Source organism: Molossus molossus, unplaced genomic scaffold (assembly GCF_014108415.1).
Source record: "Molossus molossus isolate mMolMol1 unplaced genomic scaffold, mMolMol1.p scaffold_m16_p_7, whole genome shotgun sequence".
NCBI classification, from domain to species: Eukaryota; Metazoa; Chordata; class Mammalia; order Chiroptera; family Molossidae; genus Molossus; species Molossus molossus.
The window spans coordinates 57,853,355-57,876,872 of record NW_023425401.1 but is presented as its reverse complement, the minus strand read 5'-3'; the positions used below and the strand labels follow the sequence as shown (position 1 = coordinate 57,876,872).

General features: G+C 41.1%; 3 pseudogenes; 1 reads left to right on the top strand and 2 right to left on the bottom strand.

The window, feature by feature from the left end:
* LOC118619634 overlaps positions 1-7,022 on the top strand; it is a 28,665-nt pseudogene extending 21,643 nt beyond the window's left edge.
* A 5,346-nt stretch (positions 7,023-12,368) lies between these two features.
* LOC118619633 lies at positions 12,369-18,509 on the bottom strand (annotated as a pseudogene).
* Positions 18,510-21,514: 3,005 nt separating this feature from the next.
* On the bottom strand, positions 21,515-22,004 carry LOC118620274 (annotated as a pseudogene).
* Between the last annotated feature and the right edge of the window lie 1,514 nt (positions 22,005-23,518).

The window sequence follows — 23,518 nt, the reverse complement described above, 5'->3', positions numbered from 1 at the left end:
AAACTTAGTATGTCTTGTAAATTATTTTTGAAAGCCAGATGTTATGATTTAGGTAAAAGAACTGAGATGAGTAGGTATTTAGTGGGGGTTTTGTGTTAATCTTGCTAAAAGTTAGTTGGTCTGTGTTTCATATTTACTGTAGCTGTAAGTGTCAGAGGCTTTTATTCCCTCTAGTGTTCTTATTTTTTTGTCTCTCCTGTCTTTATGATTCCATAAAAACTCCTTTAAATAGAATCTGTATCTTGTATCTCTTTCAGCTGTAAATCACTGTTATGCTGTAGCCCTGTTGATGTGGAAAGGGCTGGGGAAATGTTCTATAAACCTATGGTTAAATCTGTCTTTTAGTGGGCCGGTGCCCCTAGGCTATGACTTTTCACATGTGTTTCTCAGCATTTTTTCCCACTTAGGTAAGCAAGGAAAATTAGAGGGGGCTGGATTTGGGTAATTTCCCTTCCCCCAAAGCAGATAAAGCTCTGGTAAAGTATTTTTCCCCTGCTGTATAGGCCTTTCTTATGAAGAACACTCTGGGCATATTTCAGAAGAGTTACTTTTCCATTCCCACTGTAAGGAACATAAGTGTTTATTCTTGGCTCTTCATAACAAAAACCTAGTGGGGTTTCAAAAGTTAAGAAAGACAGACGATAGCCTCTAGGAGATCCCACGCTAATGCTAGTCCACACTCAGCCTCCAGTAATTCATCAAAGTTACCATTTGAGTTTTCCTATCAGTTTATGGCTCCAGCATCTTTTGTTCCTTATAAAGTGATCTAATCTGATTCTTTGTGCTTTGTCTTTCCAGATTCTGAGGTGACAGTTTTTCCTGCAACCTAATTTCTTTGATGGCTCTAAGAAGTCATTAAATTCATTGATTTTCAGTTCAGCTTTTTTTCTTTTAAAGACATGAGTGACAGCCTCGGCTGGTGTGGCTTAGTTGATTGGAGTGTTGTCCCATGCACCCAAAGGTTGCTAAAAGGTCTAAGCCGGTGGGAGAGAACATCCACAACACTAGGCCAATGTACAGGAAAATGATTTTATTGCATGCATCTGAGTGCAGGCAGGCTGAACTTGAAAAAGGAGTCAGCCTCAAATAACAGTTGGGGTGTAGGTTATATACTTTGCTTGTAGCTTCCGGTAGTTCCTGTTGACTACCCTGCATGGGCCATTGTCCACTTTGCAGTTGGACTGGTCTGGTATCTCGTCCTGCATCTGCTGGGTGATTCATTGTGGATAATCCAGATAATCCATACTCAACAGAAGGCTGAGCAAAGGTCATGCAAGCAATGCCTTTTTCACAGTTTCCACCTTTTGCAAGCTTTTACCTTTACCCTTTAAAATGTTACTAATCCTTTCAGTTGCAGGTTTGATTCCCAGTCAGTGCGCATATCTAGGTTGCGGGTTCAGTTCCCAGTTGAGGCATGTAGGAGAGGCAACTAATGTGTGTGTGTGCCTCTCTCTCTAAAATTAAAAAACATATCCTCTAGTGAGGATTAAAAAAACAAAACATGAGTGATAACTTCCAAACTGTTTCCATATCAGAAGTGAAACTGGAAGTCCCCTAGTATGTTTTTTTTCCCTCCAAATTAAACATATATTATATATAATTAGTTCCCCCTACTTAGAATAAATTTCATGGTACTAGTGCTTCTCAATCACCACTGTATTAATCCTAAACCTCCTAAAAGAACTGCTATTAATAGTTGGCTGTGATTTCTAATTTTTCTCTATGTTTATATGTGTGTATATATCTGTATCTATCTAAATGTGTATTTATATCAATACATATATACACATTTTTATTTTATTTTTTTAAAGATCTAAACAGAAGAAGACCACACTTTTTTTCCCTTTATTATGAGGACTCAACAAATGTTTTATTTTTATTTTTTATTTTATTTTATTTTATTTTTTTTATCCTCACCCGAGGACATTTTTCCATTCTTTTGTTCAGATAGAGTGGGAGGGAGAGAGAGGAAGAGAGAGAGAGAGAGAAACATCAACGCGAAAGGGACACATCGAGTGGCCAACCAGGGCCAGGGACAAACTGCAACCGAGGTACACGCCCTTAGCAGGAACTGAACCCGGGTCTCTCTGGACCACAGGCCGACGCTGTAACCGCTGAGCCAAACTGGTCAGGGCTATATACACATTTTTATTTATTTTTTAATTTATCTTTATTGTTAAAGGTATTACAGATGTCCCTCTATTGCCCCCATTGACACCCTCCTCCCCACTCTGATCCCTCTCCTGCCTTCCCCACACTATTCTCTGTGTCCATTGGTTATGCACATATGCATAAAAGTTCTTTGGTTTATCTCTTCCCAACCCTCCTCCCCCATTCCCTCTGAGGGTCATCAGTCTAACAACCAATTTATACTTCTTAATCCCTTTACCTTGTTCGCCCATCCCTTAGCCCCCTCCCAACCAGCAACCAACAAAAACTTCTGTGTATCTATGAGTTTGTTTCTGTTTTACTTGTTCATTTTGTTTGTAGATGTAATTGTTGAAAGATATGTATTTATTGCCATTTTATTGTTCATAGTTTTCATATTCTTCTTCTTCAAGAACCTGAGCTGTGGGGCCTGGTATGGGACTGGGACCCCTTTTTCCTCAAGGAGGACCTTCATAGCCAAGGTATAATTCCTGATTTTTATCCACCACATGTGGGTGTGGGACCAGCCCTTCTGCACCTCCAAACTCCTACCAGTCTTGATGTGGCTTCTTCTTTAAGTTTGTAGTTTAGGTCCTGGCTGGTTTGGCTCAGCAGTTAGAGCGTCAGCCTGCGGTCCAGAGAGACCCAGGTTTGGTTCCCACTAAGGGTGCGTACCTTGTTTGCAGTTTGTCCCCGGCCCTCGTTGATCGTGCAGGTGGCAACCACTCAATGTGTCCCTTTCGCGTTGATGTTTCTCTCTCTCTTTCTCTCTCTTCCTCTCTCTCCCTCTCACTCTATCTGAACAAAAAATGGGGAAAAATGTCCTCGGGTGAGGATAAAAAAAAAGAGAGAGTTTGTAGTTTAGGACTTCCATTCAGTTTGATTTTAGGTGGTTCTGAAAAATGGTTGTTGTGTAGTTTAGTTGTCATTTTGATGTGGTTGTGGGAGAAGGCGAGTATTGCATTTACCTACACTGCCATCTTGACCAAAAGTTCATATATACACTTTTTAAAAAAAAAGTTTTATTGATTGATTTGAGGGAGAGAGAAAGAAACATCTATTTGTTGTTCCACCCATTTATGCATTCATTGGTTGATTCTTTTATGTGCCCTGACCAGGGATAGAACCTGCAACCTTGGCACATCAGGAGATGCTCCAACCAACTGAGCTATCTGGCCAGGGCCTATACACATTTTTATGTGTGGGTATATTACCAGAAAGGTAACCTGGCCCTTGACAGGTCTGCCTAGGGCCAGCTAGTAGTATGTGGGTTATTGGCTTCATGCATGAAAAATTTCATAACACGAGTCCAGGTGAATTTTAGAAGACATTCATTAAAGCTGGGGATAGTGAAATAAGAAAGGACTGGGGAAAATGACCTGGGCTGGTCTGTTTTGGCTCACTAAGAGGTCAGAGAAAAGGGGGCTTTAGGGACAGGTTCAGGGGGTTTGCCTGGGATAAACTGCTGCTGCCTATTGCTGCCCTGGTTGCAAGCCTCATAGGGTTACTTAGAGTCTATGAGATGCACGCATATGGGGGAAGAAAGGAAAGGGGGGAGGTACAGGTTTGCTCCTGGGAAGGGGAGCATGCACTAGACCTTCATCTTGAGGGGTTTTAATGTCTGGGCATTTAGGGGAGATCTTAGGGGAGAATCTCAATAGAATATTTATCAACTTTATGCTGATATATAAAAATGAGATTTATTCTCTTAACTTTATCTGTCCTTGTGATGGGGAAAGGGCACATAATAGGAATAGGACCACATTTGTTTAACAATTATTCACCTTACTGACTATAAATAAGTTGTTTTCTGACAGACCCTGGGAAACTGGAGGATGTGCTGCAAGAAGAAACACAGGGATGTAAAAAATAAGATGCCTGAAAGCCCAGATGGGTCCATTACTCAGAAAAGAAAATACATTTTGAAGAACAAACAAAGGACAGGACACACTTTGACTTGGTTGCTATGCCTGGACCCTGACCCTCTCCAAGAGTTTGCTTCAGGAATGTTGGCCATTCTTGGGTCCCAGGAACAGGCAGAGTTGTTTTAACATCGTAGAAAATTAACTACTTTGTTATTAGACTTCAAGGTCCTGGGAGGAGACACACAGACCATGGACCCTGCAGCCCTTACATGCAGCCCCTTTCTTACTTATCCCTACATAATCAGCCAACTAATAGCAGAATTTACAGGATGACCTGCTGCTCTTTCCATACTGTCGACATTATTGGAATAAATGCTCATATATGATTCAACCCTATCTCTGCTTTATTTGGCTCAAGTAGTGACAGGTGGCTTTGGACCCTTTGTGTTCAGTTTCACTTGGATGTGGTTGGTAAAAGGCACTAATTGGATTTTCTGTCTGTCTCCCTGAGTAAGATGATTTATACTATTTAGTCCGGCCAGTGTGGCTCAGTGGTTTAGCGTTGACCCATGCACCAAGAGGTTGCCAGTTTGATTCCCAGTCAGAACACATGCCCAGGTTGTGAGCCCAATTCCCAGTGGAGGGCATGCAGGAGGTGGCCAATCGATGTTCTCTCTCATTGATGTTTCTATCTCTCTCTCCCTCTCCCTTCCTCTCTCTCTAAAATCAATAACGAAAAAAATAAATAAACTATTTACTCTCTGGTTGGGGAGGAGAAGTATAAACCATTTATCTCAAGTGTCCCTGCTTTAGGTAATAAGGATTTACTAGATACTGTAAACTGCTGTTTAACTATCTGTCTCAGGTTTCCTATTCTGCCTGTTCTGACTTACTGGCCTGTCTCAAGTATAATATGTGTATAATACTCTGCTGCAACTTCTTTTTTCATTTAATATTCTCTATACTTCTTTTTTCTTTAAAAGCTAGATTTATTTCAAATGAATTTTATATTCAACTGACAAAACTGTATTTTCCTTGTGAGTTCTGAAATTTCATCTATTATTCATAGTCACTAATTTTCTTCAATAAAAATATATTAAGTAGGTACTATATTAAATTTTTGTGATTTTACTAAAAGCATAGGCAAAGAATCTTTTAATCGTTTCCACTAATTTTTTTTTATCCTCACTGGAGGATATTTTTTGCATTTATCTTCAGATAGAGCGGGAGGAAGAGAGGGGGGAAGAGAGAGAGAGAAACATCGATGTGAGAGAGACACATCAACTGGTTGCCACCCATACAACCCCAACCGGGGCCAGGGACTAACTGCAACCAAGGTACATGCCCTTAGCGAGAACTGAACCCGGGACTCTCCGGTCCGCGGGCAGACGCTCTAATCGCTGAGCCAAACCAGCCAGGTTTCACTAATTTTTTCAGCAAGTTTTTAATTATCTTATATCATTATTTTCCTAATTTCCAAATAAAATATCAATACATTATCCGTGTCAACATAAGAAACATTCAAATCTGTGAAGAATTTTGTGACTTTATTTGAGCCCAAACTGTCAACAATTCCCAGAAAGCAAAATGTCAATGGATTGAGATAATGCTCCAGAGGACGCCAGTTTTGCACCTTATTTTATACATTACAATCAAAAGAGAAGACACAAGTGAGTTTCATCAAATCCATTGGTGATAGATTAAGGAGGTGGGACTGGATGAAAAGTAAAATGATAGACACACACATCTTTTACATAGCTAGGAACAGGATAGTTAACAGTCAGCAGTTAACTCAGTAGCAATGAGGGGTTTGTGGTCTCTGCAGAGTGGTGCCTGTGCTTTCAGGGGTCCAGAAAAAGGAGAATTATTTTGACACACCAAAGATATGTTATTATAGACAATAGACAGACTCAGTTAAGGTAAAGATTGACCCTTGTCAGGGAAAATGGCAGCCTAGGACATGACTACCTGCCACAAACTGCTTTTAGTTTAAAAGTTTTTCATTTCGGACCATGATTTCCGTTTCAGGTCTTTGAGTTTGCAAGGCCACCATGCAGGCCTGCCCCGAGCTTGTCAGGTTAGCATGTGGCACCTTTTCATTCATAATATAATAAATAGAAAAATCAGTACTAATTATTTCTACTTTCCATCTTGTGAGGACTCAACAAATGTTTTATTTTTATTTTATTTTATCCTCACCCGAGGACATTTTTTTCCATTTTTTGTTCAGATAGAGCGGGAGGGAGAGAGAGAGAGAGAGAAACATCGACGTGAAAGAGACACATTGAGTGGCTGCCACTCGCATGACCAACCAGGGCGGGGGACAAACTGCAACTGAGGTACGTACCCTTAGCGGGAACCGAACCCGGGTCTCTCTGGACCGCAGGCTGACGCTCTAACCGCTGAGCCCAACCGGCCAGGGCTCAACAAATGTTTTAAAATACAATTTTTTAGTAGCTATACTTTCAGATATACTTCTGGTTTAAAATAACAGACTGAGCATTTATCTCCTTTCCTTCCCAGGGTCCCACTGAATTATGGACTTGGAGGAGAGAGTGAGCATGTGGGATCACACTGGAAGAGAAAAGAAGAGGAAATCGCACGTAGCCTCAGCACACCACATGTGATGAAGGGGAAGCTGGCAGCTGCCAAGCTTGAAGTCAGCAACGGTAAAGATGGGGTGGTGAACACACAACACAATATATTATTGGGTTATAAAATTGTACACCTGAAACCTATATAATTTTATTAACCAATGTCACCCTAATAAATTAAATTAAAACAAAACACAAATACAAAAAGCAGGGCCATCTTCAGGGTAATTCATTAAAGAAGCATGTTTGACATTATAGGGGTAGTTGGTTTCCTCCCCCCTTGTGTTCCATCATTTATTCATTCAACAAATATTTGTTGAGAACATTATAAAGCATCAGGCCCTATTCCCGGTGCTTTTGCTCTTGGTATGTAGCCAGTGAAGAGTTCTCTAAAGAATATGGGCAGGTGGCCTAAGGAGCGCAGCTGTGAAGTGTTTTACACTTGGGCAAAGGAGACAGAGCCAAGTTGAGAACTCCGCAGCAGGTGTGGGACCGAGGGAGGGAAAACCAGCTCTGCCTCGGAGAGAAACGCACTAAACCTGTTCCATCCAAAGTACAGCCCTTGATAATCTGGTGATTGTAGGATTCTTCAGCCTGCCTGCTGGTTCTTCACCCACACATCTTTTTTTAGCTTTAAATTTATTTTATCGTTGAGAGTATTACAGATGTCCCCCATTTCCCCGCTTTGCTACCCTCCACCCAACCCCCAGGCCTTCACCTGTCTACTGTCTGTGTCCATGGGTAATGCATAAATGCATGTAAATTCCTTGATGAATCTCTTCCCACCCTCCCTCCCACCTCTGAGATCTATCAGTCTGTTCTGTGCTTCCACATCTATGGTCCTATTTGGTCCTAACAAAATAGGACCAACACATCTTTTAATGAAGCATGCTGGAAGACAGAAAACATCATCCTTAAAACTCCTGCCCCCACTGCAGCCTAGACTAACTTATGCGGGCCTTTGCTCCTACATCACAGTGAATGTCAGGGCTCACCAGAGAGGAGGAAAGGCAGCAGCCACATGGAGCAAACTGAATGATGGACCCCAGAGGAGACACGGATTACTTTAGAAACAGAAGAGAATGTCAAACTGTCCTAATTAATATACAGCAGACCCCTGGCTGATTTCCTTGGTTTCAGTTACCCATGGTCAATGCTATGACTTGATTCAGGATTACCCGCTTCGGGTAATCCTGATGTATAGTCAGAAGGTCAATGGTAGCCTAACGTTCCATCACAGTGCCTAGTATTTCACCTCACTTCATCTCAGCACATAGGCATTTTATCATCTCACATCATCACAAAAAGAAAGGTAAGTACAATGCAATATTTTGAGGGAGGCTACATTCATATAACATTTATTATAGTATTTTGTTATAATTGCTCTATTTTATCATCATGTATTGTTATTAATCTCTTACTGTGACTATTGTATAAATTAAACTTTATCATAGGTATGTGTGTGTGTGTGTGTATATATATATATATATATATATATATATATATATATAGTAGTATAGATAGGCTTCAGTACTATCCACGGTTTCAGCCATCCACTGGGGGTCTTGGAACATATTCCCAATGGATAAGGCAGGACTACTGTCCTTACGCAGCGGTTCTCAACCTGTGGGTTGCGGTCCCTTTGGGGGTCGAATGACCGTTTCACAGGAGTTGCCTAAGACCATCGGAAAACATATTTCCGATGGTCTTAGGAACCGAGAGACCGCTCCTCTATCCGTCTCCAGGCGGGTCCACCCACATGCAGATACACCCACATACAACATGAGGAACTGTATTAAAGGGTCCCGGCATTAGGAAGATTGAGAACCATTGCCTTAGAGGATAGCGAATCTATCAAAAAAATCTCCAATGAAAGAATATTAATTGCAGAATATTAATCAGACAACTGAAAGGGTGATTGTGAAAATAACACAATGGATTAGAGAATGATAAAGAAGATAAGCTGAAGGCTGAATAATTGGGAGGACAAAATAGAGGAAGCCTCTCAGAACAAAAATTAAACAGACAGCAGATGGAGGATTATCAATGTAAAGGAGAGAACAAAGACAAGAGAGTGAGGAAATAAGTGATAGAAAATTTCCTCTAAGAAGAATAATATGACTAAGTGTCAAGTGGGACTAACAAGAAAGGTTCATACATTCTGATAAAATTTCAGAAATCCAAAAACCTTCCAAAGAGGGAGATGAAAAGCCATGGCACCTGCAGAATAGCCAAATAAGACAGAGTTCAGATTTCTCGTCACCAAATGCCAAATACATTGAAGCAATGTCTTCAAAGACTGAGAAGAAAAGTGTCAGAAACTAAAATTCCATACTTACTAAGGTATCAATCAAAGGCAAAATAAGATATCTTCAGATATGGGGATATTTAAAAAGTCTGTCTCCCTACTGGAGAAATTTTTGAAAAGATTCTCCAGCAAAATCAAAATAAATTCAAAAAGGAAGATGGCATGAAAATAGCAGTTGGAAATTAAAGTACAATACAATACAGTAAATGACACTAGAAATAAAATAAAAGACAACATATTTGAAACTGATATTTGGAAGATTCTCCTTTGATTACCATAATGTTAATTACAGTGTTATATTTTCCATTTTTTTTATTGGTTCCAATACACTATTTGGCTCTGTAATAACAATATTTGCACATAGTCACAGCTTTTGTGATATTACTTCTGTGCTTTTGCTCTTTTAGGATTTATTCATTCATTCAACAAGTGTTTATTAATCACTAACCTATTGGTCAGGAAACATTCTTGTCTGTGGGAATATTCAGTGAACACAACAAAGTTCCCCACATGGATTTACTTTTTCATGGGGAGACACACAGAAAACACATAAATATAGAATGTTAAATCATGATAAATGTTATGAAGGAAATTAAATAGTGTAAGAGAATAGACAGTGAATGAGGTAGAGATGAAGGACTGCTCTTTGAGATACTTTTCCAGGTCAGGGAAGGCCCCTCTGGGGAGGGGGCATCTGAGCTGAGATCTGAATCAAGTGATAGCAAGTCATAAAGAGCAAATGAAAAGGTACTGAGGCACCTTGCTTTTTGTGGCTCAGTTGGTTGGAGCATTGGTCCCTGCACAAAGCGGCTCATTGGATTCCTAGTCAGGCCACATACACAGGTTGTGGGTTTGATCCCAGTCCCATCGATGTTTCTCTCTCTCCCATCTCTCTCTAAAATAAATTTTTTAAAAGAAAGAAAGAAAAGGCACTTAGGCAAAAACATACCTAGCTTGCTTTAGCAAAGAGAAAATTTAGTTTGGTTTTATTTATTTATTTATTTATTTTTTATTTTGTTCAGATAGAGTGGGAGGGGGAGAGAGAGAGAAACATTGACATGAAACGGACACATTGAGTGGTTGCCACCCACACGACCCAATCAGGGCTGGGAATAAGCTGCAACCGAGGTACGTGCCCTTAGTGGGAACCGAACCCGGGTCTCTCCAGACCACAGGCCGATGCTCTAACCGCTGAGCCAAACTGGCCAGAGCGAGAAAATTTAGTTTTAGATTTCAACAGATAAATAGTGACTTAGCTGTGTTGGCTCAGTGGTTGGAGTGTTGGCTCACAATTCTGGGTCAAGGGCACGTACCTGGGTTGCAGGTTTGATCCTCAGCCCTGGTCCAGGGTTGTGTGGGAGGCACCCAATCAATGTGTCTCTCTCACATTGATGTTTCTCTCTCTCTGTCTTTCTCTCCTTCCCTCCCTCCCTTCCACTCTATCTAAAAATCAATGGAAAAATGTCCTCAGGTGAAGATTAACAAAAGAAAGAAAGAAATAGATAAATAATAACTATTATGTCTTGTCAAGTAAGATAATACTATAGCAAAAATTGGGCATAGATGAAAAAATAAATGCATTAATTTACTAATTTTTCATAGAGGGAAATCAATAGGTATAATTTGACATTTATAATTTAAGAAATAGATGACTTAATAAAATATTTAAAGACTAAGATAAGTAGAAATAAAAGCCAATAGAACCAATGGGAGGTAAATGGGCAGAGGTAGGGGATGTATTAATAAGTTACATATTTCAAGAAGTAAAAAATGTAGTGTAAAGTTGAAAAGTCAGGATACAAAAGTGAAAGGACTTTATTTTATGATATAATGATAATGAACTAAAGAATTAAAACCAGAAACTATGAACAGAAATTGTCTCTGTATGTGGACCTGGGAGTGAGGGAGAGACTTCCATTTTTCATTTTCTACCCTTCATTAGTACTTCAGTTTTTTCTGCCTTTTCTTTCTTTCTTTTTAAAGATTTTTACATTGATTTTAGAGAGAAAGGAAAGGAGAGAGCGAGAAAGACAGAAACATCCATGTGAGGGAGCAATATGGATCGGCTGCCTCCTGCATGCCCCCTACTGGGGTGGAGCCTGCAACCTGGGCATATATGCTGACCAGGAATGGAACTTTTGGTGCATAGGACGACACCCAACCAACTGAGCCACACCATCCAGGGCTGCCTTTTCTTCCTTCCTTCCTTCCTTCCTTCCTTCCTTCCTTCCTTCCTTCCTTCCTTCCTTCCTTCCTTCCTTTTTTTTCTCTCTCTCTCTCTTCCTTCCTTCCTTCCTTCCTCCCTCCCTCCCTCCCTCCCTCCCTCCCTCCCTCCCTTCCTTCCTTCCTTCCTTCCTTCCTTCCTTCCTTCCTTCCTTCCTTTCTCTCTCTCTTTCTTTCTTTCTCTTTCTTTTGTCTTCCTTCCTTCTTTCCTTTCTTCCTTTCTCTCTCTCTCTCCCTCTCTCCCTCCCTCCCTCTTTCTTTCTTTCAAATCTGCATGTCTATTTTATTTCCATTAGAAAAATATTAGCTATATAAAATTTGGTGCACTTTCTTCTCCTTTACCTCTACCATTCAAACTTAAATCTTTAATTTAATTTAATTTATTTTTTTATTTTTATTTTTTATCCTCACCCGAGGACATTTTCCCATTTTTTGTTTAGATAGAGTGGGAGGGAGAGAGAGGAAGAGAGAGAGAGAGAGAAACATCGACGTGAAAGGGACACATCGAGTGCTGCCACCCGCACGACCAACCAGGGCCGGGGACAAACTGCAACCAAGATACGCGCCCTTAGCGGGAACCGAACCCGGGTCTCCCAGGACCACAGGTCGACACTCTAACCACTGACCCATACCAGCCAGGGCTTAAATCTTTAATTTTATTTGAGTAAAAGCAGGATCATATATCTGATATGAGAATTAAATATTTCACATTAAATTAAAAAGATTTCATTGAATTAAGTATACTCTTTTTTTCTCATATCCTGCAATAGATGTGCATAAATGAAATTTATGATATTAGTAACTGGATTCATCATCTCATTTTCAATTCATGTTCAGTTGTCCTTATTATATTGTATTTCCATAGTACTTCAGATATTTTAGTCAGTCTTACACTCTCCAACATTGATTGTAAAAGTTAAGATGTTAATTTTTTTATCCTCACCCGAGGACATTTTTTCCATTTTTTGTTCAGATAGAGAGGGAGGGAGAGAGAGGAAGAGAGAGAGAGAGAAACATCGATGTGAAAGGGACACATCGAGTGGCTGCCGCCCGCACGACCAACCAGGGCCGGGGACAAACTGCAACCGAGGTACGTGCCCTTAGCGGGAACCAAACCCGGGTCTCTCAGGACCGCAGGCCGACACTCCAACCGCTGAGCCAAACCGGCCAGGGCAAGATGTTAATTTAAAAACATTAATAAAATTCCAGACTAAATAACACCAGGCCTGCTTAGAGGGATGCTGTTGTGAGAGGGCCTTGGCCAGCCACTGCTTCCGTCTCGACAGGCCTCCTTTCCGCAAAGCAGCAACCTGGTAAGCAGCTCTTGCAGAAAGTTACTCTTGAAATACTGTTTTCATTGACCACACCTAAGTCATTTATGTCAGCTAGCAAACGGGTTGCTTTTACTACGTTAGTGAAGTCACAGACTACAGCTTTCAGAATTCCACCCATGTTTGTAGGAGCTTGTTCAACGTCTTCTTTCACCCCTCTGGACACCAGCTGTCCACTTGAAGGGTCTATGCCCAGCTGTCCTGAAATGTAAATGGTCCTGTCGACTAACACAGCTTGACTGTAGGGACCAATGGCTGCTGGGGCTTTCGTGGTGGTGATCATCTTTCTGGCTAATCAGCACCAGGCTTCTCGAGAGAACAATCCCATACACTAGCACCGTTCGCGGTTCACCGGAAGAACCAGCCCCAGGCAATCACTACAGAAACCACCTTTTCTGTCTTTTCACCTTGCATGCATAACTATAATTTCCAAATAGTGTTAAAATAACACAGCCCTGGCCGGTTTGGCTCAGTGGTTGGAGCCTTGGCCCCGGACCAGACAGTCCCAGGTTCAATTCCCACTAAGGGCACATGGCTCGGTTGCAGTTTGTCCCAGGCCCCATTTGGGGTCGTGTGGGTGTCAACCACTCAATGTGTGTCTCTCACATAGATGTTTCTCTCTCTCTCGTTCTCCCTCTTTCCTTCCTGCTCTATCTGAAGATAAATGAAAAACAAACAAACAAAATGTCCACAGGTGAGGATAAAAAAAAAAAGAAATTAAAATAATACAGAAACTATTTGTTCCAAAAAGCATTTAAAGTAACTTAAAAAAATGATAATAGTACTACTAATTAGATGAATTTGGGAAGGAGGAAAGATTATCATAGAAAGTTTGAAGCTAAAGCAATATTAGTCTTTAAAAACTATTTTATTTTTTTATCTTTATTGTTGAATGTATTACAGATGTTGCTCATTTTTCCCTTATTGACCCCTTCCTCCCCACTCCCGCCCCCTCCTGCCTTTTCCCACACTCTTGTCTGTGTCCATTTATTACATATAAGTTTTTTGGTTTATTTCTTCCCACCCCCCAACCCCCTTCCTTTTAAGGTTTGTCAGTCTAGCAACCAATTTGTACGTCTTAATCCCTTTACCTTTTCCACCCATTCCTCCAATACCCCTCCCATCTGACAACCAACAAAATGTTCTCTGTATTTATGAGAGTGTTTCTGTTCTGCTTGTTCATTTTCTTTGTAGATTCCATTGCCGATATATATGTATTCATTGCCATTTTGTTTGTTCATATATTTTGTCTTTATCTGCAAAAAGACCCTTCAACATTTCATATAATAACGGTTTGCTGATGATGAACTCTTTTAACTTTTTCTTGTCTGGGAAAGTCTTTATATGGCCACCAATTCTAAATGACAGCTTTGCAGGGTAGAGTAATCTTGGTTGTAGGTTCTTGCTTTTCATCACTCTGAATATTTCTTGCCACTCCCTTCTGGCCTGCAAAGTTTCTTTTGAGAAATCAGCTGACAGCCTTATGGGAACTCCCTTGTAGCATTAACTGCTTTCTCTTGCTGCTTGTAAGATTCTCTCTTTGTCTTGAAACTTTTGCATTTTGATTATGATGTGTCTTGGTGTGGGCCTCTTGGGGTTCCTCTTGTTTGGGACTCTCTGTGCTTCCTGGACTTGTATGTCTGTTTCCTTCCCCAAGTTACAGAAGTTTTCTGCCATTATTGTTTCAAAGAGGTTTTCGATTTCTTGTTCTCTCTCTTCACCTTCTGGCACCCCCAAGATGCGAATGTTGGCACACTTGAAGTTATCCCAGAGGCTCCTTACACTCTCCTCATTTTTTTGGATTCTTTTTTCTTTTTGCTGTTCTGATTGGGTGTTTTTTGTTTCCTTAGATTCCAAATTGATGGTTTACTTCTTGGCTTTACCTACTCTACTATTGAATCTGTGTAAATTATTTTTTATTTCAGTTAGTGCCTCCTTCATTTCTGACTGGTCCTTTTTTTTTTTTTTTTTTTTTTATCCTCACCCGAGGACATTTTTCGATATTTTTGTTCAGATAGAGGGAGAGGGAGAGAGAGAGAGAGAAACATTGACGTGAAAGCGACACATCGAGTGGTTGCCACCCACACGACCCAACCAGGGCTGGGGACAAACTGCAACCGAGGTACGTGCCCTTAGCGGGAACCGAACCCGGGTCTCTCCGGACCGCAGGCCGACGCTCTAACTGCTGAACCCAACCGGCCAGGGCCTGACTGGTCCTTTTTTATGCTCTTGAGGCCCTCACTAAGTTCACTGAAGTTCTCACTAAGTTCATTGAGCATCCTTATAAGCAGTATTTTGAACTCAGCATCTGTTAGGTTGCTTATCTCCATTTCACTTAGTTCTTTTCCTGGGGTTTTGTTCTGTTGTTTCATTTGGGACCTGTTTCTTTGTCTCCTCATTTTGGCTGCCTCCCTGTGTTTGTTTCTATGTATTACTTAACAAGTGGTATGGGGCTAGCTGAGACCAGATACTGCTTGTTTGAGAGAATTTAGGAAAACCTTAAGCAGGATCCAAGACAGGCCAATCCTATGGTTACGCAAGTGGCAACAGCTTGGGTGGGCCTGAAAGTTGGGTGGTGCAGGGCCTCAGGGAATCACCAGGGCGGGGCAAACAGTGTGAGCCAGGTTGCTGAAGTTCCAAGTTGCTGGAGTACCAGGTTGCTGGCAGCTGTCTGCCGCCCCAGGAAAGGGCTCACCAAAGGAACAAAGGCCTGTGACAGCACGTTTGTCCCAGAGAAAGCCCCCTCTCCAGTGCCAAACAGCTCAGTTCTTCCCTGTATGTCTCTGGTGCCCCTTGAGCTGCCTCCCCTCCAAGCTTAGAGGGAGTGAGTCAGATAAGTCCGTGTGTGGGCCCTTTAAGAGGAGCTTCCTGGGGCTCCAGACACCTCAACCTCCCTGACCTTCAGTTCCCACTGGTTTTTCCAGCCAGAAGGTATGGAGACTTCTCTTCCTGGCACTGGAACGCTGAGCAGGGCGCCTGGTGTGGGACGGGGACCCCTCAGTCCTCAGGGAGGACCTTCCCAGCCGAGGTGTCCTCCTGATTTTTATCTGCCACACGTGGGTGTGGGACCAGCTCATTCGCCTCCCCTCCTACCAGTCTCGATGTGGCTGCTTCTTTAATTCCGTAGTTGTAGGACTTCCATTCAGCTTGATTTCAGGCGGTTTTGAATGATGGTTGTTCTGTAGTTTAGTTGTAACTTTGATGTGGTTGTGGGAGGACGCGATACCGCGTTTACCTACGCTGCCATCTTGTCTGGAAGTCCTTAAAAACTATTAAAGATATATGTGACAGAGGCTTTTTTTGTTGTTTAGCCATTAAAAGATTAATGTTCTGCTGAATATTTCTCAAAATTCTGTTAACTCCAACAGAAAATTTCCTCTTTGGAGATAATGATTTGTTGGAGACATCCGAGGGAATGAACTGAATCATTTAAACCAGAAGTCATATGTATATGTACATGTACATGTACATTTATATTATTTTTATTAATATTTATATTAATATTTATGTTTATATTTATATAACCTGGAAAGTGAAGATGAAAACCAACATTTGAAACACATGCCGTCTACTTCTTTTAATCGGTCAACATTTTGTGTGTGGTTTATCAATTCTAAAAGATGATAACTACACTGTAAAGATAAAAAATCTTTTGTTGACATTTATGTTATGTTCATCAGCCAGCAGAGGGAGACATGGCTATAGCTTTTAGCAGCTATATGTTTCCACCCAACAACAAGAAATGAGTCTACAAGCACTCATTAAACAGATATTCAAGATCACGCTACTTTTCAGAAAATGAAACCCAGAGCAGCAAGTTGACTTGAGCCAGAGTGAGCACCCCTCTTACCTTCCACTTGGTGTTCAGTGCGCTTTCCTCTATGCCTGGGTTCTCAAAGGAGACAGTACTGCCCTCTAAGTGTTTTGAAAATGTGTAAGGGTTTTGTCAAATTTTTTTTTATTGATTTTTAAAATTTTTTTTGGTACGTGCCCCTTGCAGGAACCAAACCCGGGACTCTCTGGTCCTCAGGCCGACGCTCCAACCGCTGAGCCAAACCGGCCACGGCAAGGGTTTTGTCAATTGTCACAGTGATTGGGTGGCATTACTGGCATTTTAATGCATGGGGACTGGGGACATTCATGCCAAATGAAGTCTTGTTCTTCACCCCACACAACTTTCAAATGTCCTATCAGATGTGGGTAGAAAACCTGTTTACATATCTGAGCCTAAAAAGAAAAAATAAAACCCACTTTATTTTACAAATAAACACAAATATTTTTACACATTTTTAATATACCTTGAACTTTTTAAGAATGCAATTATCATGTATATAAAAGGAAGATTTGACTGCTACATTCTGAACTTGAGCAAGAGGTTTTCACCATATGAGAAAACCATATCACCTATGTCAGCACTGTGCTGGATGCTCAGCCCACTGCACAGCACACCTATGTTACTCGGTGCTTGTAGCTGTCATATTTGCTGTGATTCTACATTAAGGTGCAAGTATCTGATTATTTCTTTAGGCATTCTCATATAATCATGTCTGGACATTTGTATATTGAAATGCCTTATTTCCTTTATTTCTGCTTTATAATAGTTGGAGCATTATATTGGTCCTATATGAAATTATATTTGAGGAGAAATCATATAATCAATGAATTTCATTTATGGATAGAATGATGAATCAAAGATTATATAATATTTATAATAATAACTTTTGGCAGTAATCCCCAAGTAGATTTACAGATTTAAAGTAATCCCTATCAAAACTCTATTTGCCTTTTTTTTTTTCAGAATCATAAGCTGTTCCTAAAATGTATATAAAAATCCAAGGAACCCCAAATGACCAAAAAAATCTTGAAAAAGAAATCACAGTTGGAGGATTCATACTTCCTGACTTTAGAACCTACTACAAAGCTACAGTAAAATACCACATAAGCAGGTGTGATATTGGCAAAAGCACAAACATATACATCAATGCAATTGAATTGAATGTTCAGAAATAAATCCATATATCTATGGTCAATTGATTTTTGGCAAGGGCTCAAGTTCATTTAATTGAGAAAGAGGAATCTTTTCAATACATGGTGCAACTGGATATTGACAGATTCTCTCCTTGACCTAACTCTGGCCTCTAGCCCTCAACTTTGTCGGGCCTATATTGCCCAGTTTTAGCAAGAATCTTTTAATTCAGTTTAGAAAGAAGCTCCACACTCGATATCTAATAGAATTTCTCATTTTCTATCATTCTACAGGTAATATCTTATCATCCTGGCCTGGCTTCAGCAAGAATCTACCCTTTCCCTTGCAGTTTTTTTTTTTTTTAAGTAATTTTCTTATCATTTTTAAAAATAGTTTTTTATTTTATTTATTTATTTTTTATTTATTTATTTTTTATCCTCACCCGAGGATATTTTTTCATTTTTTGTTCAGGTAGAGTGAGAGGGAGAGAGAGAGAGAGAGAGAAACATCGATGTGAAAGGAACACATCGAGTGGTTGCCACCCGCACGACCAACCAGGGCCGGGGACAAACTGCAACCGAGGTACGTGCCCTTAGCGGGAACCGAACCCGGGTCTCTCAGGACCGCAGGCCAACGCTCCAACCGCTGAGCCAAACCGGCCAGGGCAATAGTTTTTTATTTTTTAATTGCAATTGACATACAATATTTTATTAGTTTCAGGTGTATAGTAGAGCAATTAGACATTTATATAACTTACAAAGTTATCACACCAATAAGTCTAGTACCCACCTGGCACCATACATAGTTATTACAATATTATTGACTGTATTCCCTATGCTGTACTTTACATCCCCATGACTATTTTGTAACTACCAGTTTGTAATTCTTTTCAGTTTTAATTGTTTTGTGAATCCTCACCCAAGGATATTTTTTTTCATTGATTTTTAGACAGGGTAGAAGGGAGGAAAAGGAAGAGAGAGACAGAGAGAGAGAGAGATGGAAACATTGATGTGAAAGAGACACATCCATTGGTTGCTTCCTGCACATACCCCAACCGTAGTGGGGATTGTACATGCCCTTGACCAGAAATCAAACCTGTGACCCTTCAGTGAGTGGGCGGATGCTCTAACCACTGTGACACACTGGTTAGGGCCAATTTGTACTTCTGAATCTCTTTCTGCTTTTCACCCATCCCTCCCAACCTTGCTCCTATTTGGCAACCATCAGTCTGTTCTCTGTATCTATTATTCTATTTCTGTTTTGCTTGTTCATTTATTGTGTTTTGTAGATTCCACAAAAAAGTGAAATCAAATGGTGTTTATCTTCCTCTGCTTGACTTGTTTCATTTAGCATAATAACTGCTTGGTCTATGCATGTTGTAGATGGCAAGATTTCATTCCTTTTTATGACTGCGTAACATTCCATTGTATATACATACCACATTTTCATTATCCATTATCTATTGATGAACACTTACATTGTTTCCATATTTTGGCTACTGTAACCAATGCTGCAATGAATATATGGATACATATGTCTTTTTGAATTAGTATTTTGGGTTTCTTCAGATAAACACCCAGAAATGGAATTGCTGGGTCCTTCTTTGTCTCTTGTTATAGCCTATGTTTTAAAGTCTGTTTTGCCTGGTGAGTATTGCTACAATAACTTTTTGGGTTTTTGTTACCATTTTCATGAAATATCTTTTCTATTCTTTACTTTTAGTTTGCTTGTGTCTATAGATCTGAAGTAAATATCTTATAAGCGGCATAAGTAAGGGTCCTGTTTAGTTATTCATTCAGCCTCCATGTCTTTTTTCTTTTCTTTTTAAAAAGAATTGATTTGAGAGAGAGAGGAAGTGAGAGGGAGAGGAAGATAAAAACATCAATGAGAGAGAACATTGATTGGCCACCTCCTTCATGTCCCCCACTGGGGATTTAGCCCACAACCTGGGCATGTGCCCTGACTAGGAATCGAACCGGTGACCTCTTGCTGCATGGGTCAGTGCTCATCCACTGAGCCACACTGGCTGGGCTCCATGTTTTTGATTGAAACATTTAATTCATTTACATTTGAAGTTATTGTTGATAGACATATAGTTATTGCCATTTTATTCATATTTTTAATATTCTTCTTAGAGATGTCCGTTTAATATTTCTTTAATACTGTTTTGGTGGTGCTGAACTCCTTTAGATTTTTCTTGTCTGGGAAGCTCTTTGCATGCCCTTTTATTCTAAATGCTTGCCCTGCTGGGTAGAGTAATCTTTGTAGTAGGTCCTTCCTTTTCATTACTTTGAATGTTTCTTGCCACTCCCATCTGGCCTGAAAAGTTTCTGTTCAGAAATCAGCTGAAAGTCTTATGGGAGCTCCTTGTAGGTAACTAACTGCTTTTCTCTTTCTGCTTTAAGGATGCTCTCTTTTTCTTTAACCTTTGAATTTTAATTATGGTGTATATTGGTATGGACCTCTTGGCTTGGAACTCTGTATTTCTTGGGCTTGTATGACTATTTCCTTTGCCAGGTTAGGGTAGTTTTCTGTCACTATTTCTTTCTTTTTTTATTTTTTTTTTCCGGTATTTAAAACTTTTTTTTTTTTTTTTTTGCATTTATCTTCAGATAGAGCAAGAGGGAGAGAGGGAGGAAGGGAGAGAGAGAGACATTGATGTGAGAGAGACACATCTAGTGGTTGCCACCCATAGGACCCCAACCCAGCTGAGGACAAACTGCAACTGAGGTACGTGCCCTTAGTGGGAAATGAACCCGGGTCTCTATGGAATGTGGGCCAACACTCTAACCACTGAGCCAAATCGACCAGGGCTGTCACTATTTCTTTTTTTTTTATCCTCACTCGAGGACATAGAGTAGGAGGGGGAGAGAGAGAGAGAGAGAGAAACATCGATGTGAAAGGGACACATCAAGTGGTTGCCACCCTCACGACCCAACCAGGGCTGGGGACGAACCGCAACTGAAGCATATGCCCTTAGCGGGAACTGAACCCGGGTCTCTCTGGGCCACAGGCTGATGCTCTAACTGCTGAGCCAAACCGGCCAGGGCTTATTTATTTATTTATTTATTTTTATTTTTAAAATTCTCACCCAAAAATATTTTTCCATTTTTTTTTATTTTATTTTTTTAAAACCTACCTTCATTGTTGAATGTATTACAGGTGTCCCCTCTTTTTCCCCCCATTTACCCCCTCCTCCCAAGTCCCACCTCCCTTCTGCCTTCCCCCCACTATTGTTTGTGTCCTTTGGTTATGCATATATTCATAGAAGTTCTTTGGTTTATCTCTTCCCGCCATCCCTCCCCTCTTCCCTTTGAGGTTCATCAGTCTAACAACCAACTTGTACTTAATTCCTTTATCTTTTTCACCCATCCACCCAACCCCCTCCTATTGGGCAGGCAACAAAAAGTTCTCTGTATCTGTGAGTCTGTTTCTGTTCTGCTTGCTCATTGTGTTTGTAGATTCAATTGTTGATAGACGTGTATTTATTGCTGTTTTATTGTTCATATATTTTTGTTCTTCTCCTTCAGTAGGTCCTTCAACATTTCATGTAATACTGGTTTGGTGGTGATGAACTCTATTAGCTTTTTCTTGTCTGGGAAATTCTTGATATGTCCATCGATTCTAAATGACAGCTTTGCAGGATAGAGTAATCTTGGTTGTAGGTCCTTGCTTTTCATCACTCTGAATATTTCTTGCCACTCCCTTCTGGCCTGCAAAGTTTCTTTTGAGAAATCAGCTGACAGTCTTATGGAAATTCCTTTGTAGGTAACTAACTGCTTTTTTTTTTTTTTTTTTTTCTGCTTTTAAGATTTTCCCTTTGTTTTTTGTTTTTGTTGTTGTTGTTGTTGTTGTTTTTGTAGTGCCAGTTTATTGCCAATAGCTGACATTACCCAGGGCTAGCAGAAAATAAATTAGAACTACAGTTGTATCTTAAAGGTGTGGCTAAGCTGAAGAGGAGAATGGGTTATTGTGGACACTGATCTCGCGAAGGGGTACAAGGTAGCTGTGGTAATATTAGTGGAGAGGCTCTCCCACCCTCCTGACCCACGTAAGTTTCTATTCCCTCCTCGTACCCAAAGGGGCAAAGTGGAGGCCAGTGTCTCTTAGCTACCTGGAGCTACGTGAGGGGAAAGAGGCAGTAGGAAACCCTCAGTAGGACCAAAGGGGAGACCAAGGCTTGGATCCCAGAACCGAGCAGGAACCTGGAATCCCAAGTAGTCACAGGATGACGCAAGGAGGACGGCTGATGGTGATCTTTTCTAGGGGTTTTCCATTACTGGCTCTTCGCATGGCCTCAATGAGATCTTTCTCATAAGGGAAGCCCCCATTCTCCAGCTTGGAGAACACCAGCTGTCCATTGATCTCGATCTCAAAGGCCCCTGTGCTCCCCCAGGCGCGACTCCATCTCGATGCCAGGATACTGCTCCTTCACGGCACTCGCCAGCTCCAGGTAGGTCGCCTCAAAGCCGCAGGGTTCGCAGTACTCCACCACGATGTGCACCCCACTGCCCGGCTGATCTCCCCCGCTCCGGGCGCTGCAGACGTCGGCCCCAGGTCCCCGCTCATTGCTGCCGGCTCCCTTTTTTTTTTTTTTAAGTTTTTTTTTCTTTTAATCCTCACCTGAGGACATTTTTCCATTTTTTGTTCAGATAGAGTGGGAGGGGGAGAGAGAAATATCAACGTGAAAGGGACACATCGAGTGGCTGCCACCCACACGACCAACCAGGGCTGGGGACAAACTGCAACCGAGGTACGTGCCCTTAGCAGGAACCGAACCCAGGTCTCTCTGGACTGCAGGCCGACGCTCTAACCACTGAGCAAACTGGCCAGGGTCCTTTTTATTTATTTTTAGATAGAGTAGAAGAGAGGGAGGGAGGGAGACAGGCAGAAATACTGATGTGAGAGAGACACATTGATTGATTGCCTCCTGCACAACCCCAACCGGGGCCAGGGATGGAACCTGCAACTGAGGTACATGCCCTTGACAGGAATCAAACCCTCAACCCTTCAGTCTGCAGGCCAGCACTCAAACCAGTGAGCCAAACCAACCAGGGCTGCAGTAGTCTTTTGAATAAAGTTGTTTTTGTTTTGTTTTGTTTTATAATTTTCACCTGAAGATGCTTAGAAAGAGAGAGAGAGAGAGAGAGAGGGAGAGAGAAACATCAATCAGTCACCTTCCATACATGCCCCAACTAGGGATCAAACACACAACCTAGGCATGTGCTCTTGTCAGGAATTGAACCAGCAACCTTTCAATGCATGGAGGATGCTCCAGCCAACTGAGCCATTCTGGCTGGATGAATAAAGTCTTATTTATTGTCTTTAATAACTGTCAAAATAATTTTTCTTTGACAATATTTTCATGAAAAAGCAATAATTTGTACCTCTCTATCTCATACCTATACAAAAATTCACTCAACAAGGTAAAAAAAAAAAAAAAAAAAAAAGACAACAGAGTGAATGGAAGCTACACAGACTGTTTCCCAGGACCAAACTCAAATTACAACTAAAATAAAGACAAATCATCAGTAAAACCAACTGGAGAGAACCTGTATAACCAGGACAGAATGAGGAGACCAAATCAAGCCTTGTAGGAAGAGCTGAGGTGCAAGATGGTAGACTGGGAGCCCACAGACAGCAGCTGAGGGTTGTTTTAGCTGTGAGCGGCTCTTGCTGAGAAAGAGGGCATTTTAAAAAGCACTAAATCAGCTACAGCCATTCACCTTGGGCTCCGGCAATGGAAGGGCAAACTGGACTGGAACTATGTGGGAGAGTCCAGGACTCCTGGCTCAGAAGAGAGCTGGAGGGGAGGACACTGGAAGTTTTGTGCTGAATCACTCCCTCATAGGACAGTAGTCATGTTACTCAAAAAGCCCCTTCCCAGATCCCAGGGGAGAAGCAATGGCCCCTCCCTCAGGAATTCAAGACCAGGCCAGACCAGAGAAATGCAAATTGAGGCTCATTAACATATAGAGTCTGACAGCCAGCAAGGGCCCCATGCACTGGAAATCCTCTTACACCTGAGGGATTTTTTATTCAGCTGAGGGCTACAAATCCAGGCTCATTAAGTAACTGAGACT